The sequence below is a fragment of the Glycine soja genome, chromosome 11, assembly GCF_004193775.1.
Source record: "Glycine soja cultivar W05 chromosome 11, ASM419377v2, whole genome shotgun sequence".
NCBI lineage: Eukaryota > Viridiplantae > Streptophyta > Magnoliopsida > Fabales > Fabaceae > Glycine > Glycine soja.
Window position 1 is genome coordinate 13,217,395 of NC_041012.1, and position 11,477 is coordinate 13,228,871.

The window sequence follows — 11,477 nt, forward strand, 5'->3', positions numbered from 1 at the left end:
ACTCGACAATGGCAGCCACCTATGCCCAAGTCAGTTTCCAGAAACAAAATTCGCAGAATTGTGCTCAAATGCCATTGAGGCATTTTACCGAGCACTTGGTGGGCGCACCTTTAGGCATGCAAAAGTGGGGAATGGGGGCAATGTGACATGCCCAATTGCTTCAGAACGCACCATAGGCCTAAGGCCATCCCCTGCAACCCCCCAATTCAACCAAACAAGCACCAATTCAAGGATAAATAGCTTCTCAGATTTTTGCAAGAATGAACAAATAAAGCATCAAAATGCAACAATGGTGAGCCAAAGAGCAAAGAGATAGTGCACTTACTTGTATAGAGTGAACAAGGATACCAAAATGGAAGCAATGCACAAAAAATGGTGGCTTGGGGGTTGCAAAATCGTGAATCTCGTAAGTGTCTCCTTTCTTGGAATCTTAGGGGAGATTTTGGGGTGAATGAAGCTTCACCCCTGCCCCTTATAATGTTTTCTGGTACAGGGGTGCTCGCCCAGGCAAGCTAACCTGACCTTTTTTTTTTTTTGCAAGAATTCTTTGCAAAATTTGACTATCCCCCGAGTTTGTGCTTGTTTATTTTAATTCCTAGGATTACGAACAAACTAGGCATATTCAACCATGACTTAAGAAAAATAGATGAATAAATAACAAGCAGAAATTTAAAAGGAACTAGGCTGCCTCCCAGTAGCACTTCTTTAACATCTTCAGCCGGACGTCGGATAATGATCTGTTGATCATGGGCCTAGCATCTGTTAGACAAGTGGCCTCAGATATCTTAAGAAGGGGGGGTTGAATTAAGATATTCCAAACTGTTTCCCCTAATTAAAAATCTATTTCACTTTTTACTCAAGTTATGAATTCCCTTAATGACAATCTTCTTAAATATTAATTCAAACAAAGCAACTTGAATATGAATATAAAGAAATAATAAATAAAGGAGATTAAGGGAAGAGAAAATGCAAACTCAGTTTTATACTGGTTCGGCCACACCCTTGTGCCTACGTCCAGTCCCCAAGCAACCCGCTTGAGAGTTCCACTATCTTGTAAATTCCTTTTACAAGTTCTAAACACACAAGGACAATCCTTCCTTTGTGTTTAGAGATCCTTTACAACAAGAGACTCACAGTCTCTTAATCCCTTAGAGAATGAGAAGAAGAAGAGGAACAAATCTCTCTAGAAAGAGATGGATTTTACAGATTGAGCACTCAATTAATTCCTTAATGAATTGCAATTGAATTGGCCAAGGAATTCTTAAGAGGATAAAATGAATTTGCTCTTTGAGAGGATAAACACTTTGTTGTACTGAAAATCTCTCTGCAATTTCGTGTTTAAGTCACATATATATAGACCATTGGTGGTCATGAGTAAAGCCTTTGAAAAGTTGTGACTCTTGAAATTATTTTTCTGAAATTCCTGTCTGGTAATCGATTACAGTAATTGTGTAATCGATTACAGCTTTTAAAATTTGAATTAAAACGTTTACTAACTGCTGGTAATCGATTACCAAAATTGTGTAATCGATTACACAATCTAAAATTTCGAATTCAAATTTTTATAGCTGTTATAAAACGTATTTGGCCACTGGTAATCGATTACATCCTCTGGTAATCGATTACCAGAGAGTAAAACCTTTGAAAAACACTTTTTATTTTAAATCACTTGGCCAAACCTTTGCTAATTCAATTAGGAATTCCCTTCCTAATATTCTAGTGATCATCTTGATGTTGTGACTTGTAATCTTGAAGTATTGTCTTGAATTTTAATCTTGAAAAGCTCATTTGCATCAATTGCAACACATCATCATGATCATCATCAAAACATCAAAGCCAATTGCATCTACAATCTCCCCCTTTTTGATGATGACAATACAATACCTGAAATCAAGATTCAAGCAAGCAACAAACAATTGTATATAGATAAAATGTGCATCCGTTTTCTCCCCCTATATTTCGGAATACATGATCACTTGATTTCTAAGTTTGTTAAGCTTTTTCTTAAGCTTTTGCTACAACCTTTTTCTCCCCCTTTGGCAACATCAAAAAGCCAAAGAACTCGGAAATCAACACAGTTATAACAATGGAGTAGCAAGATATAAGTATCAGAGTATTAAATACAATAAGCCAAACTCATAATCAAGAAATAATCAAACCAGAATTCAAATAACATAAAATGTCAACAACCACAAAATATCCAAGACTAAAATTTAAAAACACAAGATAAATAAGCAAAGTACTTAGCATAATAATGTAAATTCTAAGAAACTAAAAGCCAAAATACACGGCTTATAAAAGATAAATAATCAGAATCTAAAAGCTAAGAAGACGGAGGAGGTGGTGGAAGATCGAAACTCTGACGAATGTATCCGACATCCTCTTCAAGCTGTGTAAGACGAATGTCCATACCGGCAAAGCGTGAATCTAACGAGTCAAAGCGGTCACCAACATACGAACGAAGACCCCGTAATTCGGAGAGGACTTCATTTATGAGTGCGGAATCCTCACGTTGAGGAGGAGGTGAAGGAGTACGTTCATCTTGAGGAGGGAGTGCATCCTTCTTCAGCCATTGTCCATTCCGATCTTTACGATACCCAAAGGAGGTCACTGCACCAGCACCAATTGCAAAGGAACGCTTGACTTGAACAAAGGGTTCATCATCAAGCGGAATTTGAAAATGACGTAAAAACAGAGTAATCAAATGTGGATAAGGAAGAGGTGCATTGGCCCGTAATGCCTTATGCATTCGGTACCGAACCAAATGGGCCCAGTCGATCTGACGACCGGTTAGAAAAGCCCACATAAGAGTCAAATCCTCCTCAGAGGCTTGTGCTAAATTTGAAGACCGAGGAAGCAAAATTCTAACAATGATATAATGCATGATGCGATTATCAAAAGTTAATGACCCGGCCAACAATCTACCGGTCATGTCAGCTTGATCATTGCAGACCATGCGACGAGCATCATGACTCGAATAATCGAATTTCCAGTCATCAACAATGGTGCCCTCAAAAGGTGCACCTTGACTGGGTAAATGAGTCAAAGAAAAGAAAAGTGACTGATCAATGACCATAGAAGTACCATGCACCTCAGACATAATAATACCATCCTGAATTTTTAAATTGCAGTAGAAGACCTTTACAAGTTCAGGATAATATGGCAATTTAAATGACATGAAATCAACAAGACCAGAATTTTGAAACACTTGATAGCAATCAAACGTTTCATCATTAAAGAACTCTACGTCTAGGTACTTAGGATCTAAGATTATTCTAGAAGAAAACTGAGAAAGGTACCGTAGACGTTGATCATCGGATGAAAAAAGTGTTGATGATCTTGGAGATGACAAAGAAGGAGGAATAGGTGCTGTGGGTGCTCCGGATGGGCCGTGACGGCGATGGGCAGCAGCGGTAGCGGTGGAAGATGATCCCTTTCTCTTCTTTGATGGCTCTGCCATTTGATGAAGTTTTTCTGGATTTTGATCGGTGGAAGTGAAAGAGGAGTGAAAAAGAGGAAGATTGGGCTTTACGGGACGTGATTTGGTGAAGAATTGAGTGAGAATCGAAGGTTTGAAGTTCTAGGTATGGAGGAAAACGTGGAGGAAGCTTTGGCTACGCAGCAGCTCTGATTTCGTGAGTATTTATAGAAGATGACGCATTGTAATCGATTACAGGTATTGGTAATCGATTACAGGCCCAATAAGCCTTCTGGTAATCGATTACAGGATGTTGTAATCGATTACAGGCTGCCTGTTCATGTGTAATCGATTACACTGGATGGTAATCGATTACCAGAGCCTATCCTAGGCTAGTTTCTAAGAGAATATCTATATTTATGCTCAAATACATCCTATATGACTAATTTTTACTACTAATACACTAAATTCAATCATTCAATTACTATATACACAAGAAATCATAAATTCTATCATAAAAATCAAGAATTCAAACAAGATCAAACAAAATAATCTACAATCAAAAGGTAAAAAGTAAATCAACCAATCAATCAACCAATCAATCAACCAATCAATTCCTATTTTTCTAAATCTCTTACATCTAAGAGACCTAATTCTCTTGTAATAGAGAAAAACACTTCCTTGGGGAGAGGTTTAGTGAAAATATCAGCAAGTTGATTCTTAGTATCAACAAATTCTAATACACAATCTCCCTTTAAGACATGATCTCTAAGAAAGTGGTGTCTAATCTCTATATGTTTAGTTCTTGAATGTTGAACTGGGTTTTTGGATAGATTTATGGCACTAGTATTATCACACTTAATAGGTATGCGATCAAGAATGATGCCATAGTCAGATAATTGTTGCTTCATCCATAAAATTTGTGCACAACAACTACCGGCAGAGATATACTCCGCTTCAGCAGTAGATAAAGCAACACTGTTTTGTTTCTTACTATGCCATGAGACAAGAGCCGATCCAATAAATTGACAAGTTCCACTTGTACTTTTTCTATCAGTTTTAGATCCGGCAAAATCAGAATCAGAATATCCTATTAAGTTACATGTTGAATTCTTAGGATACCATAATCCTAAATTGATTGTTCCTAATAGATATCTCATGATTCTCTTTACTGCACTTAGATGTGATTGTTTGGGGTTGGATTGAAACCTAGCACACATGCATACACTAAACATAATATCAGGTCTACTAGCAGATAAATAAAGAAGAGATCCGATCATACCTCTTCTTGAATTAAGCCATTTAGAAAGGCACTCTTAACATCCATTTGATAAAGTTTAAAGTTCATTATGGATGCATATGCCAAAAGCATTCTAATGGCTTCTAATCTTGCAACAGGAGCATATGTTTCTTCATAGTCTATCCCCTCTTCTTGATTATACCCTTTTGCTACTAACCTGGCTTTATTTCTAATAATTATACCATGTTCATCTAATTTATTTCTAAAAACCCATTTTGTTCCAATGACAGGATAATTTTCAGGTTTTTCTACTAATTTCCATACATTGTTTCTTTCAAATTGGTTTAGTTCTTCTTGCATGGCAATGATCCAATTATCATCTACTATGGCTTCTTTTATATTTTTAGGTTCAATCATAGATACAAAAGCCATATTATTGCATAAATCTTTAAGAGAATGTCTAGTTGTTACCCCTTTTGAGATATCACCAATAATGTTATCGAGGGGATGATCTCTTGAAGTTTTCCATTCTCTTGGGAGTACATCATTGGATTTGCCTTCTTCTGGAGGATCTTCATTGTTTCCTTTGTCATTTCCTTTGGAATCTTGTTCATGAATGTTCATATGTTCTAAAGAATCTGCAATGTCATCTAGCATATTCTTTGTTGACAATATAGCATTAGATTCATCAAAGGTAACATGAATGGATTCCTCTATATTCATAGTTCTCTTATTATATATTCTATATGCTTTGCTTTGTAAAGAATATCCAAGAAAAATGCCTTCATCAGATTTTGCATCGAATTTTCCTAGATTATCTTTACCATTATTAAGTACAAAGCACTTGCAACCAAAAACATGTAGATGAGAAATATTAGGTTTTCTACCGTTAAATAACTCATATGGGGTTTTCTTTAAAATAGGTCTTATCAAGGCTCTATTCATGATGTAACATGCAGTATTGATAGCTTCAGCCCAAAAATACTTTGGAAGAGAAGTATCATTTAATAAAGTTCTTGCAATTTCTTCCAATGACCTATTTTTCCTCTCAACAACTCCATTTTGTTGAGGAGTTCTTGGTGCAGAAAAATTATGTTCAATACCATGTTCATCACAAAATAATTCAAAATCTTTATTTTCAAATTCACCCCCATGATCACTTCTAATGGATGCAATCTTGAGATTTTTCTTGTTTTGTATGACTTTAGCAAGTTTCCTAAATGCATGGAATGAATCACTTTTATGTGTAATAAATAATGTCCAAGTATATCTAGAGAAATCATCAACTATAACTAAAGCATAGTAATTTCCTCCAAAACTCATGGTTCTAGATGGACCAAATAGATCCATATGTAATAACTGTAATGGTCGAGTGGTTGAAACAACATTTTTAGATTTGAATGAGACTCTTGTTTGTTTGCCCTTTTGACATGCATCGCATAATTTATCTTTTTCAAATTTCAATTTAGGCAAACCAACTACTAAATCTTTTGAAATTAATTTATTTAAGTGATCCATGTTTATGTGAGCAATTCTTTTATGCCATAACCATGGATCATCATCTTTACTAAGAAAGCAATGATTGTTTTCTTGTTTTATGCTTAAGTCTATCATGTAAACATTATTGACTCTATGTCCTACATGCTTTATATTAATGTCATGCTTATGTTCTATAAGACATTTCTGAGAATCAAATGATACTAGATAGCCTTTGTCACATAGTTGACTAACGCTAAGCAGGCTATGCTTAAGGCCTTCAACAAGTAGAACATTTTCAATGGAGTTTGAAGAATTTGTACCTATTTTACCCACTCCAAGAATTCTACCTTTGTTGTTGTCACCATATGTTACATGCCCGCTTTTCTTTGGAGATATGTGTGTAAAATTTGATGCATCTCCAGTCATATGTTTTGAGCATCCGCTATCTATGTACCACTTCTTTCTCAAAGATACCTCTTCATCACTTTCGTAACTTTTTGCCATAAGGCAAAGATTTATCTCTTCATTTTCAGAATCATCAGAGGATTCCAAATCATTTTCATCCCATGTGATGTATGCTTTCTTTAGTTTCTTCTCACTATGATTTTTCTTTTCAGATTTTTCCATCTTTTTCTTGAAGATGGGACAATCAACCCTCAGATGTCCAGGTTGATTGCATTCAAAGCATTTTAGAGTAGAGGATGAATTTTCTGTCCTTCTCTTTGATTTAAAATTTGGTCGCCTCTGATTTCCTCTTACTTTAAGAAATTTGTTGAATCTTTTTACAAAGAAACTTAGATCATCATCATCATCTGCATCATTATCCTGATCACTTTCTTCTTGAATTGAGGATGATGCTTTAAGAGCAATTCCTTTCTTTTTCTTGTCATTTTCTTCATTTTGGTGCAATCTCAATAGTTCCATCTCGTGTTCCTGCAACTTACCAAATAAAGTGGCAAGAGACATGTTAGACAAATCTCTTGATTCAGAAATAGCCGTTACTTTGGGTTGCCATTCTCTACTTAAACATCTTAGCACCTTGTTTATAAGATCTTCATTTTGAAATTCTTTGCCTAAGGCTGCTAGATGATTTACTATATGTGTAAATCTCTTTTGCATACTCTGAATATTTTCATTTGTATTCATTCTAAATAATTCATACTCATGAGTTAGTGCATTTATCCTAGATCTTTTAACATCTGTAGTTCCTTCATGTGTTAATCGAAGAGTGTCCCACATTTCCTTAGCACTCTTGCAATTTGAAACTCTGAAATATTCATCCATTCCTAGGGCAGATGTTATTATGTTTTTGGCTTTTAGGTTGTATTGTACTCGTTTTCTATCCTCTTCAGACCATCTATCTCTAGGTTTTTCTATGGTTATGCTTTCACTTGATGAACTACCATCTATTGAAACTCTTTCTACTGTGGTGGGTATATAAGGCCCTATTTCAATGGCTTCCCAGATATTTAGATCTATTGCCTCGATAAAAATTTGCATTCGGGTTTTCCAGTAGTGGTAACCCTCTCCATTAAAGATTGGAGGTCTATTGATAGAATTCCCTTCTGGAAATAAGGAATTTGCTGAGGCCATCTTTTTCTTGAAGCTTCTAAACTTTGTACAAGAATGAAGCTCTGATACCACTTGTTAGACAAGTGGCCTCAGATATCTTAAGAAGGAGGGGTTGAATTAAGATATTCCAAACTGTTTCCCCTAATTAAAAATCTATTTCACTTTTTACTCAAGTTATGAATTCCCTTAATGACAATCTTCTTAAATATTAAATCAAACAAAGCAACTTGAATATGAATATAAAGCAATAATAAATAAAGGAGATTAAGGGAAGAGAAAATGCAAACTCAGTTTTATACTGGTTCGGCCACACCCTTGTGCCTACGTCCAGTCCCCAAGCAACCCGCTTGAGAGTTCCACTATCTTGTAAATTCCTTTTACAAGTTCTAAACACACAAGGACAATCCTTCCTTTGTGTTTAGAGATCCTTTACAACAAGAGACTCACAGTCTCTTAATCCCTTAGAGAATGAGAAGAAGAAGAGGAACAAATCTCTCTAGAAAGAGATGGATTTTACAGATTGAGCACTCAATTAATTCCTTAATGAATTGCAATTGAATTGGCCAAGGAATTCTTAAGAGGATAAAATGAATTTGCTCTTTGAGAGGATAAACACTTTGTTGTACTGAAAATCTCTCTGCAATTTCGTGTTTAAGTCACATATATATAGACCATTGGTGGTCATGAGTAAAGCCTTTGAAAAGTTGTGACTCTTGAAATTATTTTTCTGAAATTCCTGTCTGGTAATCGATTACAGTAATTGTGTAATCGATTACAGCTTTTAAAATTTGAATTAAAACGTTTACTAACTGCTGGTAATCGATTACCAAAATTGTGTAATCGATTACACAATCTAAAATTTCGAATTCAAATTTTTATAGCTGTTATAAAACGTATTTGGCCACTGGTAATCGATTACATCCTCTGGTAATCGATTACCAGAGAGTAAAACCTTTGAAAAACACTTTTTATTTTAAATCACTTGGCCAAACCTTTGCTAATTCAATTAGGAATTCCCTTCCTAATATTCTAGTGATCATCTTGATGTTGTGACTTGTAATCTTGAAGTATTGTCTTGAATTTTAATCTTGAAAAGCTCATTTGCATCAATTGCAACACATCATCATGATCATCATCAAAACATCAAAGCCAATTGCATCTACAGCATCTGCTCGTACCTACCCTCTAAGTCTCTGAATACAGGAAATGGCACTACACAGTAAAATATGAATACGCTACCACTTACCTTTGCCTTGAATTCGGTGTAGTATCGACCATTATTCGAAACAAATCTTCTCTTGTCCTCCAACTCACAGGATAACAAAAATGCATATGCATGCTTATGATTGGGCAGTTCAAGTGTAATAATTTAAACAAATGTCTATTATGTTCAATTTTACTTAAACGCTTGCGGCACCCCTATAGATTGAGCGAGATGACTCAGGATTAAAATGAGAGTATGTATTCCAAAGCAATAACAGACACAACACAAAAGTCGAAATACAACCCATCAATCCAATGTTTATTAAATGTTGCGATCATAGTTTATAAAGGACTGGAAATCTTTGGGGAGCCTCAGAGCATAATCATGTATTGACTCCCCAGCTGCCCCAAGTGCTAAGCATAATACAGTTTGATGATATCGGTGTTCACGGGTGAAGGCAAATCTTTGTCGTCCATGCTGGCAAGCACCAGTGCTCCTCCCGAGAACACTTTCTTCACGATGAAAGGCCATTCGTAGTTTGGAGCCCACTTCCCACTATCGTCTTTTCGGGCTTGGGATACTTTCTTCAAAACAAGATCCCCTTTGTTGAATTTGCGCGGGCATACCTTCTTGGCGAAAGCATTCTTCACCTGTCTCTGATACAAATGCCCATGGCTCATGGCCGCCAATGTCCTACCTTCTATAAGATTGAGCTGATCAAAGCGCGCTTGGGCCCACTCCGATTCTTTCAACTCGGACTCTGCCAGAATCCTTAAAGAAGGAACCTCTACTTCAAACGGCAGTACAACTTCCATTCCGTACACCAACGAAAACGGAGTTGCCCCAATTGATGTGCATATTGAGGTTCGGTAACCATGCAACGCGAAAGGGAGCATCTCGTGCCAATATTTGTATGACAAAGTCATCTTCTGAATGATCTTCTTGATGTTCTTGTTGGCCCCCTCAACTGCCCCATTTGTCTTGGACCTATAAGGCGTGGAATTATGGTGTTGGATTTTGAAACCCTCACATTTCCTTCATTATCTTGTTATTCAGGTTAGTGGCATTGTCCGTGATAATTTTCATGGGCAAACCATATCGGCAAATTATCTCCTTCTTGATGAATCTAACCACTACGCTCCTCGTCACGCTGGAGTATGAAGCAGCTTCAACCCATTTGGTGATGTAGTCGATTGCAACCAAGATGAAGCGATGTCCGTTCGAAGCCCTGGGCTCAATGGCTCCGATCACATCTATCCCCCACATAGAGAAGGGCCAGGGCACTGCCAATACGTTCAAAGGCATGGGCGGAGCATTGACATTGTTCGCGAATGCCTGGCACTTGTTGCATTTTCTCACATGGATGCAACAGTTGTTTTCCATGGTGAGCCAGTAATAGCTTGCCCTTAGAATCTTCCTGGCCATGGCATGCCCATTAGCATTCGTCCCAAAGGACCCTTCATGCACCTCCACGAGCATTTGCTCGGCTTCCTTGGCGTCCATACATCGGAGCAAAACCATATCATGATTTTGTTTGTATAGGATACCTCTACTTAAAAAGAAACTATCTGCCAACCTCCGCTTAAAAAGAAACTATCTGCCAACCTCCGCAACATCCTCTTGTCGTTGTCAGAAGCCCCCTGTGGATACTCCTTATACTCTATGTACCGCTTGATGTCAAAGTACCACGGCTTACCGTCTTGCTCCTCTTCTATCAAGCAACAATGCATGAGCTTGCCGTGACATTTGAACTCGATGCACGGAAAGTCTCCATGCGGAGTCAATTGAAACATGGAGGCAAGAGTGGCAAGCGCATCGACCATTTGATCCTCCTTCCTAGGAATGTGGTGGAAGGATGTCATCGAAGAACTCTGCCAGCTTCTTGATGTAGGCCTAGTAGGGTATCAGCTTATGATCCCTAGTCTCCCATTCTCCCCCTAGTTGGTGAATTACTCCGTACACTTTGAGCAATTTGACGTTAAAGTCAATTGCCGCTTGGATCCCGAGGGCACATGCCTCGTATTCAGCCATATTATTTGTGCAATCGAAACCTAACCTTGTCGTAAAGGGTATGCATTGATTGTTGGGGGTGACCAAAACTGCTCTGACTCCATGGCCTAGGGCGTTGGACGCGCCGTCGAACCACAAGATCCACTTATCCCTATCTTCATCCTCCACCTCCTTCTCGAACAAGGCCATAATGTCCTCATCCAGGAATTCCAGATGCATGGGTTGGTAGTCATTGAGGGGTTGCTGAGCTAGATAGTCTGCCAAGGTACTTCCCTTTATTGCCTTTTGAGTGACATAAGCAATGTCGAACTCAGACAACAGAGCCTACCACCGAGCGATCCGTCCGATGAGAGCGGGTTTCTCGAAAATGTACTTGACTGGGTCCATCTTGGATACCAACCAAGTGGTGTGGCTTAGCATGTACTGCCTTAGACGGTGGGCTGCCCACAACAAGGCACAACACATTCTTTCAAGCAGAGAGTAATTCATCTCACAGGCAGTAATTTCTTGCTCAAGTAGTAGACAACCCTTTCCTTCTTTCGAGGGTCATCATG